Here is a 27977-nt window from a genome sequence, read left to right as displayed (position 1 = left end):
TTTTCCTCTTTGACCATATTAAAGTAATGTTAGCCCACTAACAAGAAACACATCTGAGAGATCCTATGTCTATCCGCCGTACAGAGCAGCATTTCTGTCTCAGTTGCTGAGAACTGTTAGTCAGGCAGACAAACTTCCAGCCTATTTCTAAATACTCTGCTGTACAATGCACCAGATGCTCCATTATAAACCTTTATTTAACGATGCATAATAATTTGAGTAAGAAATATATCAACTATTTAAAACTTTATGCCTGAAAAACCATGGTGATGAATGAGAAAATGATAAAAATATATATTTTTTTCCAAATTTAAGCTACTTTTCTAATATCCCAGGGACAGTTTAAGTTTATATATTGCATATTAATTTTTCCTGCTATTTTTATGATTTCCATTGACTTGCTTAACTGGCTTGTGGTAACGATACCAGAATAATACTGACCATATTTATCAATTAATATCAAATCTCTGAAAATAGAGCAGAAGACATATGAAAATGTTTATAAGGACAATGAAAGAATGCATGAAAAGATAAGCCTTAAAATATTTTTAACTCTTAACTAATGATATAGAAAACTTTTAAGAATCTGAGTGACACTGAAAATCATATATAAATTTGGATTTTACAGTACTACAACTTAGCACTAGCCATATATTCCAACAAAAAAATCTTATTGGTAAAGATTATTTAAGAATAACTATTTTATAAATAAATATATTGAGTAGAATTAGAAAAATAAAAAACCAGAAACCACCATCATTTTACATTCAATAACTCTCATTTTAAAAGTGAAAGACTATACAGCTGACATTCAAAAGTTCCAACATTTGAGACAATACCTCCATCTTTTTAAATGCTTTGTGAAACATGTATTTTGCAAATTTGAATGAAAATAATACTTCATGAATACAATTTTAACGCTGACTATATAGTTTAGATCAAATATTGCAAAGTCAAAATTCAAAGCTCTTAAACTAGAGTACATCACGAATCTAACCAAATCTGTGGCCATGTGGAACACGCCTTATACAGGCCCCACGCATGCAGCCCCTCTACTAAAGCTTAACAAGTCGATTTAGATTTGTAAAAAGCATGAAAAATGTTTACACATCACAATAATATTTAGCATTTTTACTTTTACCTTTGTTCTACCAATGCACATCTGTCGGGCAAGAGGCCTCAGGCTGACGAAAACACATCAACATGACGCCAGGCCGTGCTTTCTCTTAATCCTTCAGAATCCCAGGAGCCATCCTTAATCAGATGGTTTGAAAGCTCTCGGCTTGCAGTCATTTTATTACAAACCTCGACTACGAAAGTTAAACAGCAGTCGCTCAAGGAGGAAGCCACAGAACACTGCAGCGATGGACGCGGAAGGCCAGGTTATTTAGACGCCGTCTCTGTGCGGCTGTATATAGCTGCAGGTCAAGTGAGAATGTACCCTAAGGAGGATTACGGTACTTAGCTGATTACGGCCTCACAACACTGAGCCAAACGCAATCCGATCCAAAGCATTTCTGGTCGCTATACTAAAATCTGGAGCGCTACAATTTTACAGACCACTTCCCTTATAGAAATTATACTCCTCTGAAAGTGACAGAATTCAGTGTCATTAAAGCCAGCAATTCTGCTCTTCAGCTTTTATCACAAAACAAGTCCATTCTGTAACTTTTCTCAATGTTTAACTAAGGTTTTTCATCTAAAAAGACAAAGTTATCCCTACAAAAAATTTAAAAAGGAACAGGTGTTATGGAATTCATAATTTTAAGAAAGTGCTGTGCAAACTATGAAGCTGGTTAGACACTGAGTATAAATCCAATTTGGTTCACTTAACTTATAATCTAAACATGGCCATCTCATTGTCTGAAATCTTTTACCTCCCAAAATAAAGACAAAACAGTAGTTTCCTTACAGTCAAAACCCAGTTATTTAAAAGTAAACATTATACTTTTGAAAAACTGTATCTAAATCATTCCAAATGCCTTCTATAATATATGAATAAGGCCATGTTTGCAGTCTGAGCAAAGACACAGGACTATTATGCTATCTATCAGTCTCGCAATCATTCAGTTTAAACGACAGTCTAGGAATATGTGGCAGCACAATTCAATCATCTACATTATTCATCTACAAAATTTTCTTCAAGAATTAAGTTAGGTCTTAGAGGCATTGTGGGATAAATATAGATAATAGGGTGATTCTCTTGTTTTTTGTTTTTTATTTTTTCCTCTTTTGCTTTTGTTTTTTGTCATAGAGTCTCTCTACATAACACTGGATGTCCTGGAACTCAATATGTAGATCAATCTGAAACAGAGGTCAACCTGCCTCTACCTCTCTAGGGCTTGAATTAAATGTGGACACACCTATCAGTAGTCATTTTTAAACACCTGTAAGATGCCTAGGAAAGATTTGGAGAATCTTCCAAAAGAAAGAAATAAAAGTTCAGTAGAATTATTTTCCAAAAGAATGTTAACTAATGATAAAATACAACCAAATTGAGTCCACAGCTCATATCAAATAAAACAACCAATTTCCCCAAAGTATATTATGCTTCTTCCAAATTTTGAAGCCTAAAAAATTTCAGTCATTCCCATCGATAGATTACTATCAACACCCTTCTTATTTACTATTTCTTCCCCTCTTTTTCTTACTTTCTTCTTTAGGCAAATCAGACAGGGTTTCACTCTGCAGCCTAGGAGTCCTGCCCTCCCTTCCTGGCCGCCCCACAGCAGGACACAAAGCGCTGGCCACACCAGTCCTCACTTAGAGACACTCTTCAAGTCTTTGCCCAGTTCCGAATTTCTAAAGAAGGTGGAGCCTGACCACCCTATGAAACATGTCAGATCCCCTGGAATTGTAGTTACAGACAGGTATTAGCTGACATGTGGGTGCTGGGAACTGAACCTGTGACGTCTGAAAGAATGGCCAGTGCTCTACAACACTGAGTCATCTCTCCAGCTCCACACCAACCTCTTTGGTCTCCCAGCTAATGAAAATACTTTGTACTAGTTTATTGTATTTTAGGAGCAGTTTGAGGGTTTAACTCTCCGGTTTGTGGAGCAGACTGTATCACTTGAGACAAGAAAGGAAGAATTAAGAAAAATCTTTCTTTTCTTGAGAAGAAAACATAAGCATCTTCAAAAACTAAAATTCAGAAGAGCGACAGTCCAAAGAATACCTTTGCTAGACGGTTTCTCCTAAAGACTGTTCGGTGTAAACCATGGAGAGTTGTTTGGAATACTACCAACTCATTCTCAAAACAAATAAAACATTTTATCTAAACGTGGAGAGCTGAGTACAGAGGTCCACACCTGAAATCCCAGCACCTGGAAAACTAAAACATTAAATAGTTGTAAAAATAAATTAGAAACCTTCAAAAGTACTTCTCACATGACTCCTGGATTTTACCGCACAATAAAAATGTATTTATATACATACATACATATATATATATATATATATATATATATGGAAACAAAACTAAAAACTGACACCAACTGTCCCTGCGTGACGCATATCCTCGTCTGACTCCATGGAGACAACTTTAGCACTGTCTTCAGCTAACAGAGTGTTCGCTCTCTCACAGAGAAAACAGCGCCTAAGGTCTGCGCATCAGCAGGACACATGGGCTGCCCCTTAGCTGCCTCTAGCAGTCTCATTGTTGCGGATCGCGATTACTCAACCCCACTGCCTGTCTACAAAGAGTCTTTGAAAGACAGATGCTTTTCTCCTTAGCCCTTAGAATCAGAAAAGATAATACAAATTGGACTCTAGCTGATTGTCTTCAAACATGGACAAAAGTAATCCATATCTTGGGATACCATCATTTTTTTCTCCAGCACCATTCTCAAAAGGCACAAAATCTACCTATTTGCACTACTGATACTTAAAATAGAGACAGAAATTTCAAGGGATATTTTTTAAATAAAGATATATTTTAAAGAAGAAATATTTTATCCCATGTATCAAAACGCCCATATAATACTTTTTTTTTAACAATTTTGCTTTTAAAAATTCTCCTCAATAAAATCTTCTTATCCTATTGCCAGTTATTTCCCCACATTTTTCTACAAATTCCTTCTTCCAGAGACATAATGAAATGGAACTAAGAAAGGAAAAGATGCCAGGTGGTGGTGTCATATACCTTTAGTTCCAGCATGCCAGAGGAAGAAGCAGGAGAATTTCTGTGAGTTCCAGGCCAGTCTGGACTACAGAGTTAGTTCCAAGATAGCCAGGGCTGCTATAAAGAGAAACCCTTAGGGGCTGGAGAGATGGCTCTGTGGTTAAGAGCACTGGCTGCTCTTCCAAAGGTCCTGAGTTCAACTCCCAGAACCCACATGGTGGCTCACAGTCATCTATAGTGGGATCTGACGCCCTCTTCTGACATGTATACATGCAAGTAGAGCACGCATGCATGAAATACATAAACAATGAGAAACCTTGTCTTGACAAACCAAAAAACAAAACAAACAAACAAAAAAAGGAAGGAAGGAAGGAAGGAAGGAAGGAAGGAAGGAAGGAAGGAAGGAAGGAAGGAAGGAAGAATATTTGTTAGTACTAGGCCCCAAATGAAATTATGACCCAGAAAAAGAACAGACAATGATTCTGGACCCTGTAAAAGAAGACTGATTAAAATTCAACAAATATTTTTATATGGCTGGATGATATTTAAAATATACTATTCTTTTCTAGACGCTCCATCAAAAGAGAGTATCAATTAAACAGCATGTCTGAGGTCCTGAGGATTGAGTATCAAGTTAAACAGTGAGGTCACAGGATCTTCTCAACATGGACACAATCTTTAACATAACGTCCTCCAGAAGAATTATAGGACATTATAGATAACCTTTGATTTGTGTATATTTTTAAAATGTTAGGTGAGAACCCCCTCAGAATGCTAATGTTTAGGTTACTGAATCTTCAGAAAGAAAAGCAACAGGAAATACCCTCTGAAAGCCACAGCAGTGAGCATCTTCCTGCTCTCCATCAGCCATGGCTCCTTCCACAGAAGATCTGGTCCCAAGCTTGACGCTCGAGCTGCACTGGGCCTCCTCGCCCCAGGGCTGGGCCGTAACTAGCAGTGCTGACTTTCACGCCCATTCTGCTGTTACAGAGACACAGATTACTGCTTCATAACGTAGGGCTTGTGTAACTCTCAGAGATAATGAAAGCCGAGTCTAGGACAAGAAGCTTTGGAGGAGGCTTCCCTAACTTCACTCAACAACTACTTAAGAAAAATGAAGACAGAAAGAAAGAATTGGACTTTAGTCACAATATTACAACTCAGGATTCTCTTGAATCAGAATGCATCTCTGGAGTTCAGAGATAAGTAAACAAGTTTTCATTCTTAAATCTGGTCTTAGCCATGTTTTCCACTATTTGTAATTAAAAACTTGACTCTATGGTACAAGTCTCCAACTGTATATATTACTATCTTTTTGGCTATCATGAAGTTAACTCAATTTCTATGGAAATAGCTTTTTCTTTTGTAAAACACAGCATTTGAGGATCCTAATACAGGCTAAAACCAGTTTTCTTTAAATGTTTCCTGTTTTTCAGTACAGATCATTTCGTATCATTGAAATATCTTCTAAGACTAAAACATCACAAAGTCACATGGTTCCTAGTGAATTTCCTAAGACAGTTATGACATCAGACTTCTACTCGTTAAGGGTAGAAAACAGTGAAACAAATCACAATCAAAACTTCTCTATGGAAGAATCTTTTTCTGAAGTATTCACATTAGTCAGTAATCATAAAAATCTAAGCTAATACAGAAATAGAAGAGATAGATTCAATATTAAATATTATCTCTATTACAAAAAAATGAGTGAAACAAGAAATCCACAAGGATGACCCTAGCTAAGACCCTAAGCAACAGAGGAGAGGGAACCCAATCTTGACTTGCCCTGTAGTTAGACTGATGAATATCTTAAATATCACTATAGAACCTTCATTCAGCAACTGATGGAAACAGAAGCAGAGACCGCATCAGATCACGGGACTGAGCTCCCAAAGTCCAGCTGAAGAGTGGGAGAAGTGAGAATATGAGCAAAGAGGCCAAGACCATGATGGGGACACCCACTGAAACACCTTACCTGAGCTAAAGGGAGCTCACCAACTCCAGCTAGACTGGGAAGGAACAAGCATAGGACCAACTAGTCCCTCTGAATGTAGTTGACAGTTGCATGGCTGTAGGGGAGCAGTCTCAGGCTGTGCACTGCTAATCTTTGTACATGCCAATCAACTGTGCATAACCACTCGGACTCGGACTTCAAAGATAAGTGTTGCCACTCCTCTTGAGCATGGCCGTACAGGTGATGGCTTCGCCAGTTTCCCACACTCACGTTGGGCTTCCCAAGCTTCCTACAGGAACTCTCCAGGTCAACTGTCTCCCCAGGAGCTCAGTAGTACCAGTTTCAGAAATCTAACAGTTGCACTATTTAGTGTATGAGCAGAAAGGAAAAGACTGAAGAATAGGGGTCTCTTCTTTTTTCCTTAGCTCACCCAGAGGGGAGAATTTCCTTAGAGCTCATAAAATTAATAAGTCTAAATTGTTAGGAACATAGTTTTATTAAAATTTTATATTTTAACTGATAAAAAATAACACTCAGGAAAACAAACACTACATGGCTTCTCTCGTATGAAAAATCATAGTGTGTGTGTCTGTGTGTGTGTCTGTGTATGTGTGTGTCTGTGTGTGTCTGTGTATGTGTGTGTGTCTGTGTGTATGTCTGTGTGTATGTCTGTGTGTGTCTCTGTGTGTGTCTGTATTTATCTCTGTGTGTGTGCGTTTGTGTGTGTTTATGTTTGTGTCTGTGTGTATGTCTGTGTCTGTGTGTGTGTCTGTGTGTATATCTGTGTGTGTGTGTCTGTGTGTGTGTGTGTCTGTGTGTGTGTGTGTTTAAAAACTAAAAAAGAGCCATGAGAGAAAAGGGAGAAAAACACTTTTAAAACTAGTCTCTAAATGCTAATCTATATAAGATACAATATATACTAACAAATACTTTAAAATGATTAACATTATGACAAAATAAAAACAATAGAGCATGGCTATATGCAAATGAGAAGAAGAATCACGAACTACCAGTGCCACGTCCACGGGGAACTGGCTCGGTCCATGTACGGCTTGCCGTATCAGCATGAGACCTGAGAGTCATCTATAGAACCAACAGAAAAGCAATGCTCAATGGAGCACACCTGGAATCCCAGTTCTGCTGAGGCAGAGAAAGGGGAACCATGGGAGCTTGCCCACCAACAGGTGTTGTCACAACGATGATCTTTAGGTTCAATGAGAGACCCTATCTCAAAAAACGGAGGCAAATTGAGGAAGACATCTGACATCAACTCCTGGCCTCCACACACTTATACAAACACATGCACTCCCACATAAATGTGCGCACTTGGTGCACATGTACACATTAAAAGGAAAAGAGGACATGGCTTAGTGAAAACTGCAGAGTCCCTGGTCACCATGCTCAGAATGTCCACTGAATATAGCATATACTTGTAAGCAGAAACGTACTCATATATAAATAACTTCTTATCTGATTTCTTCTCCAGACTTTGATAATTCATAGACTTTCCCGAATAAGAGCTTATATATCTTTCTACACGCCCACACTCATTACCACACTTTTAGCAAGAGAATTTCCAGTTGCAGGGAAAAAATACCAAAGCTGAATGTATTTTTATTAAATGTCTCCACTATATACAAATATTGAAAAATAACAAACTTGTGAAAAGTTTTTTGAGAATAACTGGATTGTCTATGTGAACAAGCAAAGATTTAAAGATGGCAAATCAAACAGCTAATGAAAGTATTTAATTAGCATTAGATATATGCCATTTGATCATAGGAAAATCAGTACTTTGGTTATTTAAAACTTAAAATGTTAAGTTGGAAGCTAAACAATCTTCCAAGACTCCAACTCTCCCTGTGCTCTTTTATCTCTGTTCTTTCATGTCATATGAACCTATTTTTTTACAAATCACTCAGTTTCACATAAATATCAATTTTATAAAGCAGAGAGGACATGTCCTTCTGATTTATAATGCCCATACAAAAGCTTTAGCTTCTATTGAACATACTATGTTGACTTGTCTGTAAATGGTCTTAAAATTGCATGTTTGAATAACATATATAATATTATCTGATTATATTTTTAAAACTAAAGAAACCTATTTTAAATGCATTGCTAAAATAAGCTCCTGGAGTCTTACGAGCCCATTGACCCTGTGCCCACCACGGACTCTTCTGTTGTTGCTGACTGTGTCATTCTCTGCCAAATCCTAGCAGAGAAAACAGGGCTGAACCTTACTGGCATTTGCAGCCACAATCTTACCATCCAAGTCGCTTCTTCTTTCTAAAATAAAATTCTTGAGGACAAGTAATATCTTTAGTGTCTACCTTATCTTAGAATAAGGGTGAAGAATAAAGACAATGAAGTACAGGACCTCTATGCGCCAGAGTACAACTGGCAGCTAGGGCATTATGGGACAGCAATATGGCTATCTCCAGTTTGGGGGGCCGGGTGTGAGAGACAGAAGAATTTTTTTGAAATGACAAATCACAACATAATGATTTCACTTTGAATGCAGTTATATTTCATGTTTCTTATATCTGTGTAGTACAAAAATATACACAAAATAAAACCATAATGTGAGTAAAAATCCATTTGCACAGCAGATGATAATTTGATTTTAAGGGAAAAAATTATCCTTTAGTGCTATTTGTGAGTTTCCAGTTTGCTTCTGTCTGTACACATGTATGCATACACACACCTCTATAAATACAATCTTTGCACATGTATGCAGACATACACCTCTATAAATATAATCTTTGCACATGTATGCAGACATACACCTCTATAAATATAATCTGGTCACAGCTATCTGTGATAAAATACTGGAACCAACTGTTTTCAGAACATGAAAAAATTATTGATGAACATATTTGAAAGTTCTTAGCTTGAACTACATAAAATGAAATCTATTACACAATTTTCCTCAGATGATTTAGTATGTTCATATATTCAAGAAACAGTTCCACAGCATTATCATAATGTAAATATTTTACCAAGATTATAAATATTTTCAGTTATAAAAATTATTGAGCAACTTCATAATGATTAACAATACAAAAAATAAACAACCCATCTTAAAAATATATATTGCACATTAATAGAAACCCATAGCCGTTTTAGAGTCAACTTCTCTATCGCTAGTGGAATACCAAGAAGAAAACTACTATTTCGCTGTGTCTGACTGTACGGGGCACTTCCCACTTCTGCTGTGGCCTACTTTCCTGCATGATGAGGAAGAGCTCAGGGAATATGAGAAGTTGTTCCCTAAGCCGCTTTCCCAATACCTCTGAATATGAAAACACGGAGGTGACGTGAAAGTTTAAAGAAACGGCTTTAAAACTAAAGCTCCCAAACTGGAGCAAAGTATCTCGGATGTTCCTTAACATTAGCCTCAAAGACAACAAGGAGTTAATATAGAAAAATAAATAGTTAATTCATATTATATTCAAGAATTTGCTGTCTTCACTGGTAGTGGAGACCGCATTAAGAAGACATATAAATATGCATATAGATGAACCGAAGTATACTTTCAGATAGAGATGACCATGGACAGCACAGCCAACCCAGGACTTTGCAATCACTCAAATTAAAAATATATGACTTACCTACTAAACTCCAAACCTATTTCTTAACCTTGCTCCCTAGAAGCATTAGGGGAAAATAAAACTATAAGGTAGAAACAGAAAGCCATTGTCATGGAACAAGAAGAAATCCCAAAAGGTAAGATAGAAGCTAGGATGCTCCCAGGCTCTTAATCCTGTACTCAAAACCAGAGTGTCTGGCCTTTGGCATTCACTGGAGAATTAAACAGGGGCCTGGATGCCAGTCAAACTGGAAGATGATCCTTTCTCCAAGATAGTGCATGTAGCAGTCTCTGAAACTGGACTCCAATTAGAGCATAGGCAATAGGAAATCTACTGCAGTGTCTATGACGTACGGCCATGAGTGGACTAGCGGAGAGTAGCGGCAGCTCACATCAGCAACACAAAGTACATGTTATGATCTAAAACTAAATGCCTGTTTTCTAAAATTATTTTTCATAAAAGCAGAATATCATTTCATTCTCTTTTCTGAAAATAAATTTAGGTAGCATCTTGGAAATTTTCAATTGTGTGCTGTTGTCATATGAAATCAGGCCATATGAAATCAGGTCATATGAAATCATATGACATTTGAACAGTAAGTATTCTGTCAGAAATGCTATTTCCAACTCTAAGAAACAATTCTTGGAATTAAAAGTGAGTTTAAAAAGTTACTATTTCATTAGGTAAAATTTTGTCAAATTTCCAAATATTAAAAAATTGATCTTTCCAGTGTGGAAGCCACTCAATAAGTTTTCCTAAATCAATCATCTTTAATAAAGTTCTTTGCAAATGCATCAAGATAAGTTTTTCATCACAAACTAACGAACTATTCCTACTCTCTAAACAAAGGAGCTAATTCTTACAGTATATTAAGGTTTACCAGCCTTGGGCCAGTGAGATGGCTCAAGAAGTAAGGGTGCCGGCTACCCAGACCTGGAGATCTGACTCAATCCCCAGAGCCATGCAAGGTGAGAGGAGAACCAACCCCACAAAGTCACTCTCTTGTGACACTTGTTCACACACACACACACACACACACACACACACACACACACACACACACACTATGAACATACAATAATCAATGCTTTTTAAAATATTATCAGTCATGTTTCACTAAAATTCACTGATAGTTTATTTTTATTCAAGAAGAACATGACTTTTATTCTCCTTAGCATGGACATGGTTGCTTTCTGAAATCCTCCCCCAGCGTCTGTCAGAGTAAGCAGGAATGAAAATTATACAAACCCCCCTTCACTAGAAGTTACAGCAACCATTCCCACCACAGGTACAATATCGAGCCAATATTATGTTTTATGGCAATATTACATTTTAAAACTTTTGCTTTGAAAGAGAAAACACTGTCTGGTACTATTCTCAAGACTCAGTCTTACAGACACAGGTCTTACCACACACACTTAGCCAGGCTCTGCCACAGTTGGTCTTTACCTGAGACCCAGTGCTTCCTCAGCTCTTCCCCTTCTGACCCGACCATCGTGTCCTGCTGTTGTTAGGACTGTCAACTTGACAAAATCCAAGCTCACCAAGACATAATCTGGGGGATTACTCAGATTGGGTTAACAGAAAGGAGAAGACTCACATAGCTACACTTAAAATAACGAAATTCAAAACACTTGATTTTAATTTATTACCATTTTCATACATTTTTATCAATGATATGGAGGAAGTCAAGGAGTATTATACTAATACCAAATCACTGAGACGTGTAATATAAGTAATTTTAAAAAAAAAACAGAATTTTGCTTTATGTGCAAGATTTTACCAACTCCTTTAAAGTAAAGTTATGTTTTGTTTGGTTGGCTCCTCAGGCTCACCCATGCATGATCCAGAAAGCTCCATTCCTCTTTCTCTCTCCAAATCTGCCAACTCAGAGAGTCATTGAATAAAGGGAGGCCAGCAAAAATCCTAGTTCTGCATTCTTGACAGCTACGGAAGCTCCTCCCCTGCAGATGACAGCACCCAAGTCCCTGCCCAAGCATTCCAGCTTTGGTTATACTTAGGCACAAACCCAGTTTATGGCAGCTCACCATAATGTCATCACCACTCAGCTACAGGCTATAGAAGCTCCCTGTTTTAATTTGGGTGCAACTTCTTCTGCTTCAAATTCTGGGACTGGAGGACTCACCTGGGAGTTGTTTTCCTCAAATAAATCTTTTGTTTTCTTTTTTCAATCCAGCTTGATCTGGTTTACTGTTGCAGGGAGTGGCTTGTTCGTTCTGGCTGCCCAGAACCAAAATAATCACACAGAAACTGTATTAATTAAATTACTGCTTGGCCCATTAGCTCTAGATTTTTATTGGCTAACTCTTACATCTTAATTTAACCCATTTTATTAATTTGTATATCACCACGAGTCCGTGGCCTACCAGCAAAGTTCAGGCATATCTGTTGGGGGAGAAACCTATTATCAAGGTACAGAAAACCTATTATGTTCTACTCCTTTAAACATCCTGATCACATATTTGACTATTTCCATTTATTTTTCACTTCAATTATAGTTGCACTATAATTAATGTTAGTACCAGATAAAACAGAAAGCTATTTCTTAATGCCAATCATCAAATGTCTACAGATATGTAATTAAGTCTAACCACAAATAGGATTCAACAAATTTGATGGAATCAGTTTGAGAATCTTAAACAGATGCTAAGAGACTCCTCAAATGTCAGAACCATCTGTAAGAGTAAAGAAAGATGTCTAAGCTGATTGGCTAACAAGACTCCCTGCGTTTCTGTAGCTGTAGACAGATTAGATAGAGCACCATCAGGCTGTGAAGACTGAAATCTTACTTGACTCTCATTGCCGACAGCAAACATTTACAAGAGAAAAGGTCATCAAGTCTAAATTTTACACTGTTTAAGAACAAAGACTCAAAGAAAAGAGATAATTGATATAGCAACTTCATATATAATGGTTATTAAGAGAGAAATCAACAATAAATATGGAAATGAAGTTTAGAGACTTAGAATTTATAATTTCTTGAGATAAAAGTGAAAAAGGAATTAATTTCCTGTTAGAGGCAGGTGAGAGGGAGGAGTTGTAGTAACTAATCAATTAGAAATAAATGAACGAAATAATTGCCAAACTGCAGCAGTAAGGACCTAGAGGGGTTCAAAATTTTAATTTCTTACCATACATCAAGAATGTCCTCAAGCAACACTCAACCCTAAGGAGATGTATAATCGTGACAACGCTGCAGCTGTGCAAAAGTGCCACAGGGAAGTGCAGAGCCCAGGTGAAAATACTCGGGGCTGGGGGTAAAGATGCTTCCAGAAACCATAGACTAGTAAATGAAAAGCCCTGCGCCAGGAAGGCTGCCTCCTGCCAGCAGCTAGTGAGAGAGGTCTCTGAGCCCTACTGGTACTTGGCTGTCCACTAGAACCATATGGTAGGACTCTGTTGCTGAAGACACAATGTGCTTTGGTAGCAGGACACACCAAAAACAAGTGGGAACAAGGATGATAACAGACTCCCTGTTGACCAGCTCACATTCTGCCCGAGATACTGGGAAAACTGCTGGGAGAGAACTGTCCTAAAAGTCTATTGAGCTGGGACCCTGTGTGCCACATTAGTGATCTAGTTATGCAAAAAAATAGTCACTGCTGCCATAGCAGCAAGTCAGAAATAAGGGAAATCAACAGTTTTCTAATTTGATTTTAGACCCACTCCACAGGAAGGAACCCATATCTAAGATTGTTAGCTTGGTCAAAAGTCACTATCTGGGAATGTCAGGGACCACAGTGGAAAGCTCCTATTGTTTTACTAGACGGATATAATATGCACATAAAATTGCCAGCTAAATCATTTTGTTTATGTCCAAATATTAATGCTGACATAAACTTGATCAGAGAAAAAGCAATCTTTTATAATGGGTAGCCATAACTATAGAGACTCACAGGGTTGAAAAGGGGAGACTGCTGAATGCTCACCCATAAACGAGACATCAGTCACTTCCGCCCCACCACCCAGGACCAGGAACCACCTCGTAAACAGAAGCGGCTCAAGTGTGAGAGAGGAAAGAAACAGCACTAGGAAGTGGAACACTGCTGCATTACTGTCCCAGCAGCTGTGTCGACATGCACGGGATCAGAATGAGACTGGACTTTTCCCATCGTCCTTCTGTGTGGTGGGAGTATGGCCAGGGAGATTCACTGGGGACGGGAGATCCTGAGGCTTCACACTCCCTGTTGTCTACAGGCATTTTATAGTCACTGGAAGAAGAGAAAATATTCTCTTTAGACTAGTGTAAATACTGTAAGGAATCCGAGTTCTTACAAATAATCCTCACTCAGGGTCCTCTATGAAACCCTTAAAAAATGTACAGGGTCACCCTCAAAGAATAAACATAGAAAGGAAAATATATGGGAAGTTAGGGCAGTCAGCAGAAATAGGAGGAAAATGAAAAGAGGTTAATGGAGGAATATGATAAAAATACATTATATACATCTATGAAAATATCTTTAAAGTCTATTTTAAGTAATAATTAGTTGATATAAACTAATAGAAAAGAAAGAAAATTCTGGTATGATCAAAGTCATTTAAAGCTCATTTATCCTAGTACCAAGAGTTAAAGTCAGATGAACAAGTGTCCCTCAGAGCACCTCTGGTGAGGTCATCCAACCATTTGTTATGATAGAAAAATCACAGTTGGAAAACGTTTTAGCATCACCACCTGCAATTGGAATATGTGAGAGGAACATAGCCAATATACTCGGGGAAAGATATTAAAATATTTGTAGCAAAACTGCAGAAAATTTCTTAAAAATTAGTGGACAAAATATGCTATAACAGAATGGAAATGTGTTATTCAGCAGTTGAATGAAGTACCACATCCCAGAACAATAGAGATGAAGTGTAAAATTAAGCAAGAAGCAAAAAAACTATCTTTTTATTAAAAAAATGAAACAACTAATGCTTTTCACAGGCACACAGATTGGGAATCTATCCAAAAAGAAAAGGATTATGAACTTTGGGCTCCATCTGATTAGCATAAATTGGAGAAGTTAATACCATGGAATGAGGTGAACAAACATTTAATTTTTATTCTACCTCTAGTATGAGATGGTACATTCCTGAACATTGACCACATTATTGCAAAATAATGGATTTCTGAAGAGCTGATGCTAGGTCTGTCTTCTTGCCATAAACAATGTAAAGCTATGCACAGTTTATGAAGTAAGCAATTTAAGAGTGGACAAGCTGAAACACAAGCTGGGATTTGTACGTGGAATGACGTTTCCCAATTGCCCTCTCTCTATAAACAACAGGAGAGAACAAGGAAGAGGAGCCCAAGCTCAGGCAAGTCTAAAAGAAGCTAAGGATGAAGTAAGGCAAGAGGTAAAGTCAGTTTTCAAGAGTGTAGCTCCTGATAAATCAACAACACTCCAGTAGAAGGCCACACATCTAAGACTATTTGGACACCACAAATTGGTCTTAACGGGGTTGCAGCAAAAAAGAGAAATTAGATGGGAAAGCAGGGGATCTGAAAGTTGGGGAAAGTGGGGTAAATATGATCAAAACTCATTGTATGCAATTCTCAAAGGACTAATAAAGAAGATTGTGAAGTTTGGAGGGTGGAGAGATCACTTAAGAGCATCTACTACTCTATCAGCAGACTGGGGTTCAGATCTCAGAACCACATGAAGAGACTTACAAATGTACGTAACTACAACTCCAAGGGATCTGATTGCTCCTCCTGGCCATAGTGGTCACCATCACACCCACATGCAAACACACACAAACACACACACACACACACACACACACACACATCTCTTTTTCAAAAACAAAACAACAACAACAACAAAAAGACCCCTCTGGTGATAGCAACAGATAAGACTGGATCAAACCAGCATTAAGACAGTGATGCTCCAGAACCCTGAACAACACACAGAGCCAGAATCTGATAGACTGCACTGCCAAGGGCTGAAAGCGGAGAATAGTTTTCTGAAGTTGTGTACAACTACAAAATTGTCCCATTAGCAAACTTAGAAAGGTATTTGGGAAAATCCCAGGGTACTCAGATGAGTTTTCACAAGAGTCATGCATTAAGAACAAAGAGGAAAAAAATTCATAATAAAAGTAAAAATGGACAAAAGAAATACAACAAAAAGAGTATAGGTGGAGGCCACTCGTCTATTTTCCAGACTCCTGAAATAATCCACAGAAACTGTATTAATTAAATCACTGTTTGATCTATTAGCTTTAGCTTCTTATTGGCTAGCTCTTACATCTTAATTTAACCCATTTCTATTAATCTGTGTATCCCCATGTGGCTGTGGCTTACCAGAAAGGTTCCATCAGGCATCTGTCTCTGGCAGGACTACACTGTTTCTCTGACTCTGCCTCTTCTCCCAGAATTCAGTTTAGTTTTCCCTGCCTAGTTCTATTCTGCCCTGTCACAGAACAAACAGCTTCTTTATTAATCAATGGTATTCATAGCAAACAGAGGGGAATCCCACATCACCTCCCCATTTGTTATCAACAAATGGGTGCCATTTGTTAACAGAGGTTTAAATGAAACACAAAGTAGAATCTCTGCAAAAAAAAAAAAAATTACATTCAATAAATAAGAAGAAAGAGAAGGTGACTCCATAGTCATAGGAATAGAAAGCAATAGAGGAACAGTTCTAAAGATGACCAGGATTTAGATGGAAGATATATATACACCCTAAGAACTGGGAGAATTTCAGGAGATTAATAGCAGTCTAAATTAAAACACAAACCTGATGTGGGATTATCCTCTGTATGCTGTGATTACCATTAATGAATAAAGAAACTGTTTGTTTGTTTGTTTGCCTGATTGTTTTCTAAAAGGAGAAAGAAAGGGCATGGAATTAGGTGGGTAGGGAGTTGAGAAATGTCAGAACATACTCCAGAAATGGAGTGCTTGTGAGAACACTCCAAGAAGACCAGACACCTTGATAGGAGTGAGTCTACTTCAGATTATCCATTGCTTGCTGTTGTTATTCAACTGAATGTTTAAATTATCCTTTATATGCTTCTATGGAAACATGTTTTGCCATATGTAGCTTGTCCTTATAATTGCGTACAGTTTGAACACATGAGAAATTTACTTTTGTGACTGTTCTTAACACTCAGAGTATAAATTGTCTGGGGCTCTAAATAAAGTTGGTTACTGCATGAGACTTTAGTCTGCCTCATTATCCACTCCTTTCTCCCAGGTGCCATTGGCTCTAGAGCAGAGATAGAGATGATCAGGGAGTGATGTGGGATTCCCCTCTGAATGCTGTGATTACCACTGATTAATAAAGAAACTGCTTTGGGCCTACAGCTGGGCAGAACAGAGCTAGATGGGGAAAACTAAATTGAATGCTGAGAGAAAGAGGGTAGAGTCAGGAGAAACCATATAGCCCTGCTAGAGACAGATGCAGAACAGAAATTTATCTGGTAAGCCGCAGCCATGTGACGATACACAGATTAATAGAAATGGGTTAAATTAAGATGTAAGAGCTAACCAATAAGAAGCTGGAGCTAATAGTCCAAGCAGTAATTTAATTAATACAGTTTCTGTGTGGTTATTTCGGGGCTGAGCAGCTGGGAACAAACAAGAAGCCTCCTACTACAAGGGATACCATGCTCAGAATATACTGTATGAAAAACATGTTTCAATTTTTAAAAAATGAAAGCAAATGGCAGGAGCTAGAGAGAAGACATTGGTGGCGAAAGTGAGTGCTGGGCATCTGAAAAGGTTTTATCTCCAAACTTAAGTTTCCAACCCAAACCACATGACTCCAATATAGCATCACATTTGTAACTGTAGTGTGCCCTTTGACTGAAAGACATTTTCTTAGCAAGTGCTTTAATCCACTTTAGTAATCCATTGACGCAAAGTTCATCAAATGAAACATAACTTGAGTTACTCCAACTAAATCACAGGATTCCTTAAACAACACAAAATATTTTCTGGTGGTAGCAGAAGAATAAATAAATATCGCAAGTATTAGGATTAGACAAACCATTCATGAATGGCTTTGAAGGATGAGGAACCTCTAAGTAAGGAACACAAGACCTCTAATGCTAAGAAACAGCACTACCCCCAACAACTCCTAAAGAAACAGAGACTTTATCTGACATCTGGGAATAACTAAAGGCTTCCAAGTATCTGAAGGAATTATCAATATATTATTCCTAGAAGTTTTTGGATGGTCACTATATGCTTTGAACTCAGCCCTAGGAATCCAGCTGAATACAACTGGGTTTGTGATTATGAAACTTCAAGACAATAAATAAATGCTTAACTCATAAAATTTATACTAATTTGTTGTTTCAAATAGAAAATGAATCAATGAAAAAGTATAAAATTGCAAGACTTACACATAAGCAGGTAAAGAATTCTAATATTTGCACTATATAATCAAACTGTGATACTTCATTTAGCTTTATGTGTTCCTTTATGTGCTTGCCACAATGCCAATAGTAAAGAACATACACAACCATGTCCTTCATTGCATGTGCTTCATGGGAAATATGACAATATTCTTTAAAGCACACATTGCTTCAAGCTTGGAAAGTATTTCCATCTTCAGATGTACATTCCGTGTAAACAGTTCTGAGAACATGCTGTTCAGCTTCTCTAGAAAAGCAGACTCTCCTGTTCTTATGATCGCCACATTTCATTTGAAATTGAGGTGTGCCATAGAAGAACGGGAAAAAAGTTATGTTCAGAAATAGATTGCAAAAAAAATATGGTGTGGGGATTTTAAAATTTTTAAAGATTGTTCATAATTACAGATAGTTATCATATTTTTAGCATAGACATTGTTCTAAAAACTGGAATTTCATCTTTAGCCTACTCATTCTAATTATAAACAGCATGAAATTTCCTTTAAAACTTCCTGTACGAAATATATTTAATGGGCTTGGAATGTCGCTCAGCTGATGGAGTGCTAGCCCCGTATGTAGAAAGCCCTGGATTGGGTGTCCATATTTAGCTGCATAGAGAACTTAAGACCAGCCTGTGATATCTGAGACCTTGACTCAAAAAAAGAAAAAAAGAAAGAAAGCCACTGAACTGGAAGCACATCTCATTAGGATGTCAGGAAAAAGTAGTCCTGCTTTTCCTTTTCACTCTATCTAATTAAATGCTTATATAAAAGTTAGATAAATTTAAAATAATATTTCAGCTACCATAACCTCAAGGAAAACACAGTTTGTGGGAAAGCTCAAAATCATGCATTAAACATTACTACAAGAAAATAGATAAAATATTTCCGTGTCCAAAACACAATTCCATATGTTAAAAACAACTTGAAACATAATTAATACATTAAAAAGTCACTACTTGAAAGTGAATGAGATACAACCTGGATATTAAAATTAGCAGAGAAAGCATCTAACTATATCAACAGTGGTCAAGAAAATAAAGATTAGAGGCTTATAATGAGGTAAGAAATAGCAAAAAGATAGTAAATTACAAAAAAGTAAAAAATAAAATAGTAATTAAAAAAGAAAAATGTATAATTAAAACTCATTAAGCTTTTTATCCTGTTGATCATAAAGGGACATAAAAAACTCAATCTTAAATTTGTTCTCTAAAGAGAGAGAAAGAAGGTGCAGAGTTGGGTGGGTGAGGAGGTGGAGAAATCTTTGAAAATTTGGGGAAGGGAAAGCACCATCAGAATAGATTTAGTAAAAAAACTGTATTTTTAAATTTAAATGGGGGAACAGAGGCATTCAACTGAAAACTTAAAGAAACCTGTAAGATATTCTACAGAAAGTTCTAAAACACATGTAACTAGACAGTCAAAGGAATAAAATAAGTAAAATTCTTTATAAAGAGATAAAAGGTTTACACAGTAGACAAAAATTATCAAATTAAAGACATATTCACAAATCCAAAAACCATAAGCATGACAAAAACCCTGTATAAATTTGTCAAGATGAAGCTGCAACAAACAAAGATGAAGAGAAGTCTTTGGAAGCAGTCAAGAAAAAAAAAACCTGAACACAACAATGGCAAATTACTTATTTATCCATCGGAAACTATGAAGAACACTTCAGCAACAGAACTTGAACATGAAAACAACCTATCTGTCCACAGAACACTCTACACACAGTGAAAACAATCACAAGGAATGAATACCAAAGTTTTCCATCTAGGAATACTAGAAGAAATCTGCATCTCAAGAAATACTAAGAAATCCTCCATGCCGTAGAGTCTACAGAGAGAGATACTATGAACTGAGAAGCAGGTGACCAGTTACAAAAGGCTGGTAAAACTCTGAAAAGGAAAATCACAGCACTGTCACACAAGCCTGTCATGCAGAGAAACGAAAAAAGCAGTATAGACACTTGGAGGAAAGGGAAAGTGGGTTTGTGTTGTTGAAAAGCTCATGATTCTTTCGGTGATACAAACCAAAGACTAAGTTTGTAAAAGTACAAGCAACAAAATCTAACGGTACTATAACTGAGGTAAGCGAGCAGATGAAATAGATTTCTAAGACAGTCACCCGACTTTTAAGACAACAGAAAAATAAATGAAAGTGAAGCAAATATCCAAACAGAGCATGCCTGAATGCAAGCACGTCATTAATAGCACTCAAATCTGAAGAAACGTTCTTTGTAAAAGAGAGAATGCTGGGCAGGAGAGACAGCTCAGCGGCCATGAACACCTGCTGTCCCAGCAGCGGACCTGACCAGCAGCACCAGGACTCCAGCTCCAGGACACCCAACACCCTCTGCTGGACTCCAGAGGCACAACTTGCAGGTAAAACACTTGTACACAAAAAATAAAACAAATGTTTTTTTTTTCTTAAAGGCAAACAGTGTGAAAGTTATTTTCAAAATTAAGACCTGGTTATGTAAATAACTGAAATGTAAAACTTGATAAAAGGTGTTATGTTCTAATTTTAAAAACCTATGAAGGATCTTTTATGAACACAGATATAAGCAATGCTTATCAAAGATCATAGAAAATGTCAAGCGGCAATATATAATGAATAACATACCATTATCAAGTGGGATTTTATGCAGAAATGTAAGGGTTTAATTAAAAATAATACATAATTCACATTGTTAACAGAGTAAGGTGGACTAGCATAAAATTCCAACAGCCACAGAAAAAAGAAATTCAGAAATGCAAACATATTTCTAATTTTAATAAGTTATTACTAAACCGGGCAGTGGTGGTGCATGCCTTTAATCCGAAAACTTGAGGCCAGCCTGATCTATAGAGAAAGTTCTGGGACAGTAGGACAGCCAGGGCCACACACAGAGAAACCCTGTCCTGAAAGACAGACAGACAGACAGACAGACAGACAGATAGACAGACAGATGATTGATAGATAGAGTAAACTAGGAGACTTCACAACTTTTGTTAAGATTTTTAATCACACAAAAATCACATGTATATCAATTGCCAAGTTGAAATACAACAAACATACATACACACACATTTTAAAGATTAAATAATTAAATGAAAACATGATATATCTCCACAATGGTATTTTATTTCATCAGAAAGAATGAAATTATAGTACTTGCGGGGAGATTCATAGAACTGGGATGGGGGGGTGGTCATCATTTTAAGCAAAATAACCCAAATTGAGAGAAAAATATTAGCAGTCTACTGACATATGACGAATCAAAATCTATATAATATACAGATATATACATCATGGAAATAGATGAACTGTGTGGAAGAAGAGGTCCAAACAGCAGTGTAAGACAAGGGAATGAAGGGAACTATGAGGTAAGAATAGATATACAAGTATAAAGATGCCAGTGTGACATGAAAGCAATAAAAGTGTAAGATATACAAACTGACTCAGTTTACCATAAAGATTTAGGGCCACATAAAATACACAAATAAACGAATAAAACAGAAAAGGTAGTTCAGCAATAGAACCACATTTTCCTAATGAGTCCATTTCTACATGCTGACTTTACTCAAAACAGTCCAATAGGAAACATGTCCTTACGTCTTTTCAGCAACTCACAGGAGGACAATCGACTATATGCCTGGAAAACCATTAATCTCACACACACACACCATTCACATTATAGAAACAAAACTTATCTGAGCTTCATCTAATCAGTCTAAAATTCAATCTAAAAAAGGGGGAAATAGAACATAGTTTCTGACTTGGGAGTTGACTATAATAAATATAATAAATAGTCCACAGAAAATAAAAACTATAAGAAATAAAAGGGCAGATCCCCAACAGAGAAACAAATGGCCAATGAGTTCATGAAAAGCTGTTCACATAGTCAGTTATCAAGAAATTAATTTAAAAGGGGCATCAAAGAAAATGGCATTAAATGTTCATTAAAATGACCAAACTAAGCATAACTAATATCATCAAGAACTCCTGTTGATTCAAAGTCAAAATAGTAATAAATACAGCCTCTGGAATAGCAGCTGCTATGGTCAGTGTGTCCAAAGCTCTCTGTGTTTGAGTGTGAAATGTCCCCATAGACTTCTGTTTTGAACACTTGGTTGCAGCTAGCAGTGGTGTTTGTGAACTGATCTGGGATGTCCTTCTGTATATGTGGTGCTTTTATTGGTTAATGAATAGAGCTGTTTTGGCTAATGGCTTAGAAGAGTAAAGTCAGGCAGAAAAACTGAGCAGAGATATATAGAGAGCAGGCAGAGTCAAGGAGATGCCATGTAGCTGCCAAATTAATAAAAATGGGTTAATTCAATATGTAAGAGCTAGCCAGAAATGTGCCTGAGCCACTGGCTAAACAGTGCTGTAATTAATACAGTTTCTGTGTGAATTTTTTGGGGGGTATGGGTGGCTGAGAAACAAAAGAGCTGTCTCCGCCTACATTCTTTAAGTGATGGAGTCATGCTAGAGAAAATAGGGACCCAGGGGTGAGCCTGAGCTTTGTCCACTGCCTGGCGTCTTGATCTCTTTCTCAGAGTCACAAAGGTGACACAATGTGATCAGGTGGCTCTTGCTCTTGTCACCATTCAGCGCCACCTCAACAGACAGTATAAACATTGGGATTATAATCAATCCTTCGATTCAGTAACTTTGTCAAAGTATTTTTATCACAGAAATTCAGACTTGTTAGTGAGAGCTTACAGTGTACAGCCATTTTATTAAATGGTCTACCATTATAAAGCTAACAAATAAATCCCTATAATTTACAAATTCCAATTTTAGAAATTCATAAACTTATCTGTCCTGACTAAAAATCTGTGTAAGAGCATGGTATGTTCATAAAATGGGATGTTATGCATGAATGAAATGAATATATACATTAATACACATAAGTTTCAATTACGATTATAACAACATTTATGTTGGTTTACTGGTAGGCACATATGCACCTGTAAGTAGCAGCGACTAAGCAGGAACAGAAAACAACACTAACCAACCATAAAGCTACAATAGGCAATAGAAAGTCAAGGAAAAATCAGTCTTCATGTTCGCATGGAAGCTTCTTTCACACTTCCCACTAAATACATCTCTAACACTTCAGAAGTCTTATAAAAGATGATAAAGCTAATCTAGTCTTAAGTTTGATTTAAGCAATTGGACTTTATTTGTTCAAGAGTAATATGACAATGGTGGAACAGAAAAGTTTCAAACTGTGTTTCTTGTAATTCAAGATAATTCTGTGCCTCACATTCTAAAGCAGAGATGGTTAAACACTAAACAAACACCCTCTCGGCAGAAGTACGGCCTTAAAGTCCTAGGCAAAAATCTCTCAAGAGTGTTCATGCTGCAATGGTTAAAGTGTTCACCCAGGTTTTAGAAACATGTAGAATTTCTCAAATTTCAGAATCTAAATTCGAATTGTCCATGCCTCGAAGGACTGTCTTTCTTGAGGACATAAACTTCTGTGACAAATTCACAACTGTATATAGAGTCAGTGCAGAGGACCACAGCGTGTTGTAGGAGCATTCCTGGCTGTCCAGACCATGAAATAATCACACAGAAACCATATTATTTGCAATACTGCTCGGCCAATAGCTTAAGCATATTTCTAGCTTACTCTTCTATCCTAAACTAACCCATCTCCACTAATCTGTTTATCACCACGTGGCTGTGGCTTACTGGCAAGGTTCCAGGCTGCATCTGTCCCTAGCAGAGGCTACATGGATTCTCTTGACTCCACCTTCTTCCTGCCAACATTCATATAGTTTTCTCCACCTAGTTATACTCTGCTCTATCAACAGGCCAAGGCAGTTTCTTCATTAACCAATAAAAGCAATACATATACAGAAGGACCTCCTACACCAACAACACACAAAAAAGAGTGAATTTTATCACGCAACAAACAACATCAACATTTGTAAATTTACTAATATTTAGTTTAACTTTTTAAAGATTATTTATCATCATATAAAAGTTGCTAAGGAAAATTATAATTTACATTAACCTATCAGTTATCAGCAAAAAAGTTGTTTTTTATAAGTTATGTCATTGAAGAAATCACTTAAATGCAACCAATATAATTATTAAGCATCTATGTTAATTATGATATACAATCAAGGACCATAATAAATATTCTAGTAAGAATATCAATTATATACATATCTGACTCAAGTAATTTTTCTCATAAATCAAAGACAAACAATTGTAAATATAAGCTTCCATGACAAAATAATGATCACATATATACTTAATAAAGCTTAAATATGTACATAAATTGTGTTCACTGATAACTCAATGCAGTACATGTTATGATAGATAGTTTCTAGAATCCAAACATATTTCCTTTTGCTTCCAAAGCCAGGATCGCAAAAATTAACAATTAAATTTCGTGATGAATTCAATTCTTTATGCCTCTGAATATAGACAGTCCAGGAAATACACTTCCTAAAATGAAAAATTATTGTGATATGATTATGCCAAGCACAGCAATGCACAGACTGTGCAGATTGCATCCTCCAAACTCTGGAAAAAAAGCATGCTGCTCTCTCAATGGCAGAGTAATCATTAATGTGCAGGCATGAATAACAGCGCCTGTGCCAAAATTTATGAACACAAATTAGTGGTTTCATAATAAACCAAAGCAATAGTAAATGGTCTGTAAAGGATTAAGTACTTCTGACCATAAGAACTACCAGCCTAAATAAACATTTATTTTGCAAAATCGTGCAAAAATATTGATGATTAGAACTGTTGTAATGCTACAATAGAAATAATGTAGTTACATTAGGTAAGTTATGCTTTATAATTCATTTTGGTAAGTAGCGGTCTATCATTTACTGCCAAACACTTTTGTGGGAGAAGAGCAGCACTGACAATAACCAAGGACAATAGGCAGAAGTCGGGTCTGCTTCAGTTCGAATACATCATGAAGTTCCTGTGCTTGCCATTAGAAAGGCCAACAAAACAATAGTCCTTACTCTACTATGATTTTACCTTAGCTTAAAAATGAAATTTTTATGAAATTCTGCATAGAACATTGTACATAGGTGCAAGGAAGAGAAAAATATTTATAGTATCTTTTCTAAATAAATTCCAGTCTTATTGTGCCCCTATGTGGTCAGATGAAACAGAAACCTGACTGTCACACATTTAATGACCAAAACAATAATTGCATCTAAAGAAAGGACAAATTTCTTCACTGTATGGCAATGTTCAAGACCAACAAGGAGAAAATGTAGAGGATAAAGTATACTCTTACGTAAAATTTATCACAAAGCAAGTCATTGTTGTTATGTTAATCTGAGTGCTGCCCATAGCAACTGATAACTTCGTGCACTGCTCTGCCACAGACAGACTTCTGGAGTCCAAACACATTTAACCTTAATTCCAAAGCCAGGATCACCAAAATTAAAAAATTAGAATTCATGATGAATTCAGCACTTGAGGACTTGTTACTGGTGATATGGGAAATTATCTGTATGCCCTGGCTAAACAGTTGAGGGAAAATGAGCTTACGCTTACAATGAGAAGACTAGGTGACCAGAGTTTCACCAAAACCTATCTGATGGTTTTGTTGGAACCCAGGAACTTTCTATTTGCATGGCTGGATCATGAGCTGCTTCATCTAAGCACAGAAGAACAGAGCCTCTCTTCCACCTCCTTCATGCTCTAAGTACTGAAGGACCAAAAAGATAAGAAGCTAAGAACTTTCAGCCTGAAACATGATAGTTATACTATATGGTTCCCAAACAAACACTAGCCTAAATAATCTGTTCATGTTCACTAATAAATATCTACTATCCATAGCTAATCGTTTAGCAATCCATATTAATCTCCAATTCAGTGATTTATGATTTGCATATTACTGCATACATAAAATCTTTCCTTCTTTGACAAGTTGAACTTAGAAATGCTTTTAGAGCACATTAAAAAGATTTTCAGTTTTAACCTTTTATTGCTAATGTCATAGAAATCAACTTCACTGCCACCTAAAAGCTGATAAAAGTTGAGTTACTTAAAAATATGATTGATTGCCTAAGAAAAATTTTCATTTCAAAACTGCTTGATAGGGTATCCTTTTCATAATGGCTTTTCCCACAAGTGATGCACAGTACTCTAGTAATTTCTCTTAAACGGTAATTCAGAAAAAAATTACTTCATCAAAGCTACAATGTTATTTTCCTTTCACTTCAAATATTATAACTACTATCTCAGCACCAATATTGAATCTTCTATCCAACTAATCTAAACAAGAAATGTCTACCGCTCACATAGCAACCAGAACTGGAGTGGATTATGTAACTGAAGGACTCGGAGCCCCTGGCTGCAGACCAGCGCAAAGGCTCTACCCCTGTGCACCTTCTGACCACAGCTCAGCTCCTCCGGCCGTTCCTTCTTCTTTGAAGTAGGAAACTTTAAAAATATATGGGTTTTGGTTTTGCCTTGACATTAACTGTAATGATTTTGTCCTGCCACTGGCATTCCTTTGTAAGAGAATTTAAGTGGAATGAAAAACAGAATCAATCCATTTACCTAATCTAAACACAAAGTATAACCAAAAATTTTAAATGTGGTAACATAAATTGGGAATTCAAATATTTATTTTATACTCTCCCTACTTCCAAAATAACTATGTGTACAAATGGTCTTGCTTGATCATAAAAATAAATGAAGTAGTTGATTATTTCTGAAGATTGTTTCTAAAGAGCAATTTGTAAATTAATGCTATCTTTTAAAAAAATAGGACATTAAGAACATATAAAGGCATGATTTATTCTCTAAAACAGAAAAAAAATCCTTATTTACTAGTATTTCTGAGAAAACTAAACACTATTGATTTATGGAAGCACTAGAAATTTCACAACTTCTTGTATAATTATACCAAAATAAAATGCCAGAATTTAATAAAAACACTGAAACCATAAACATGTCAACAACAAAACAAAAGAAGGCCAGGGTAAAGACAGAGTCATAGGGTACGTTGCCAACTCTAACTTCAAACCTGTGCCTCCCCATGCTGCCACAGCACAGCTTCAACGGGGAGCTGTCCAGAGGCACACGGAAACTCTCCATATCAGAGAGAGAGAGAGAGAGAGAGAGAGAGAGAGAGAGAGAGAGAGAGAGAGACTTATAAAAAGATGAACAATCATTCTTATGGTGGCTTGATCGTGGAAATTTTTAGAAAGCCACGTATTACTTTTATTTTAAAATAACACAATATATGTATATAATTTTATAATAAATTAAAGACAGGAATGTGATATGTTGCTGAATAAGGAAACAATGTCTTAAAATAAAGAGCCTATTGTAGATTACCCCAGCATTTCCTACACCAGCACTCCTTAGATTAATCTGAAAGCAAGAAATGAAAAACTACTTAATTCACTAAGGAAAAAAAAAACACTATATATTAAAAAAAGGTCAAGTATATTTGCCACCAAGAAAATTCTTAAGTGACAATAGATTTCACGGGCCTCCTTTTCACTTGCTATATTAAGATACATATTGTATAATGAGCTTTTTTAATCTCTAAAATAGGCTGCCTCACAGTATTCAGAGATCCTAAAAGAAGCAGACCAATAAAACCATTTGATATGCTAAACACTATTAGCCTCCTGTCCATTTCTAGAAAATTTCAGGGCATTATTGTGTTATCAGAATATCTGTCTCAATCCTTCCCCACACATATTTTCCTTGTATGGGGTATGTTTTCGTGACTATTATTCTTGGTATAAAACAGGAGAGAGTCTCAAAAACTGAACAACTTAAACGAGGAAAGAACCTGGTGATAAAACTGCATTTCTAAAGCTTCTTCAGTAAAATGCCTCCGCTAGTGTGAGCCAGACAAACCATCTAGAACACATGTTCATAACTGAACAACCTTCCCCACAAAAGAGATCAGTAGAGAGAGCAATAGAAATTTATATCACAGAGTC

General features: G+C 36.6%; 1 protein-coding gene across 49 annotated transcripts in view; it reads right to left on the bottom strand.

Annotated features, from left to right (window-relative positions):
• The window catches only part of Rims2 (regulating synaptic membrane exocytosis 2), a 431117-nt gene that overhangs the window by 241863 nt on the left and 161277 nt on the right, over nucleotides 1–27977 (bottom strand). The gene's annotated exons all lie outside the window — the stretch shown is intronic.

The sequence above is a fragment of the Myodes glareolus genome, chromosome 19 (genome assembly GCF_982192425.1).
Source record: "Myodes glareolus chromosome 19, mMyoGla1.1, whole genome shotgun sequence".
Taxonomy (NCBI): domain Eukaryota; kingdom Metazoa; phylum Chordata; class Mammalia; order Rodentia; family Cricetidae; genus Myodes; species Myodes glareolus.
Note: the sequence above shows the minus strand (reverse complement) of the source record. Positions and strands in the feature narration are given on the sequence as shown.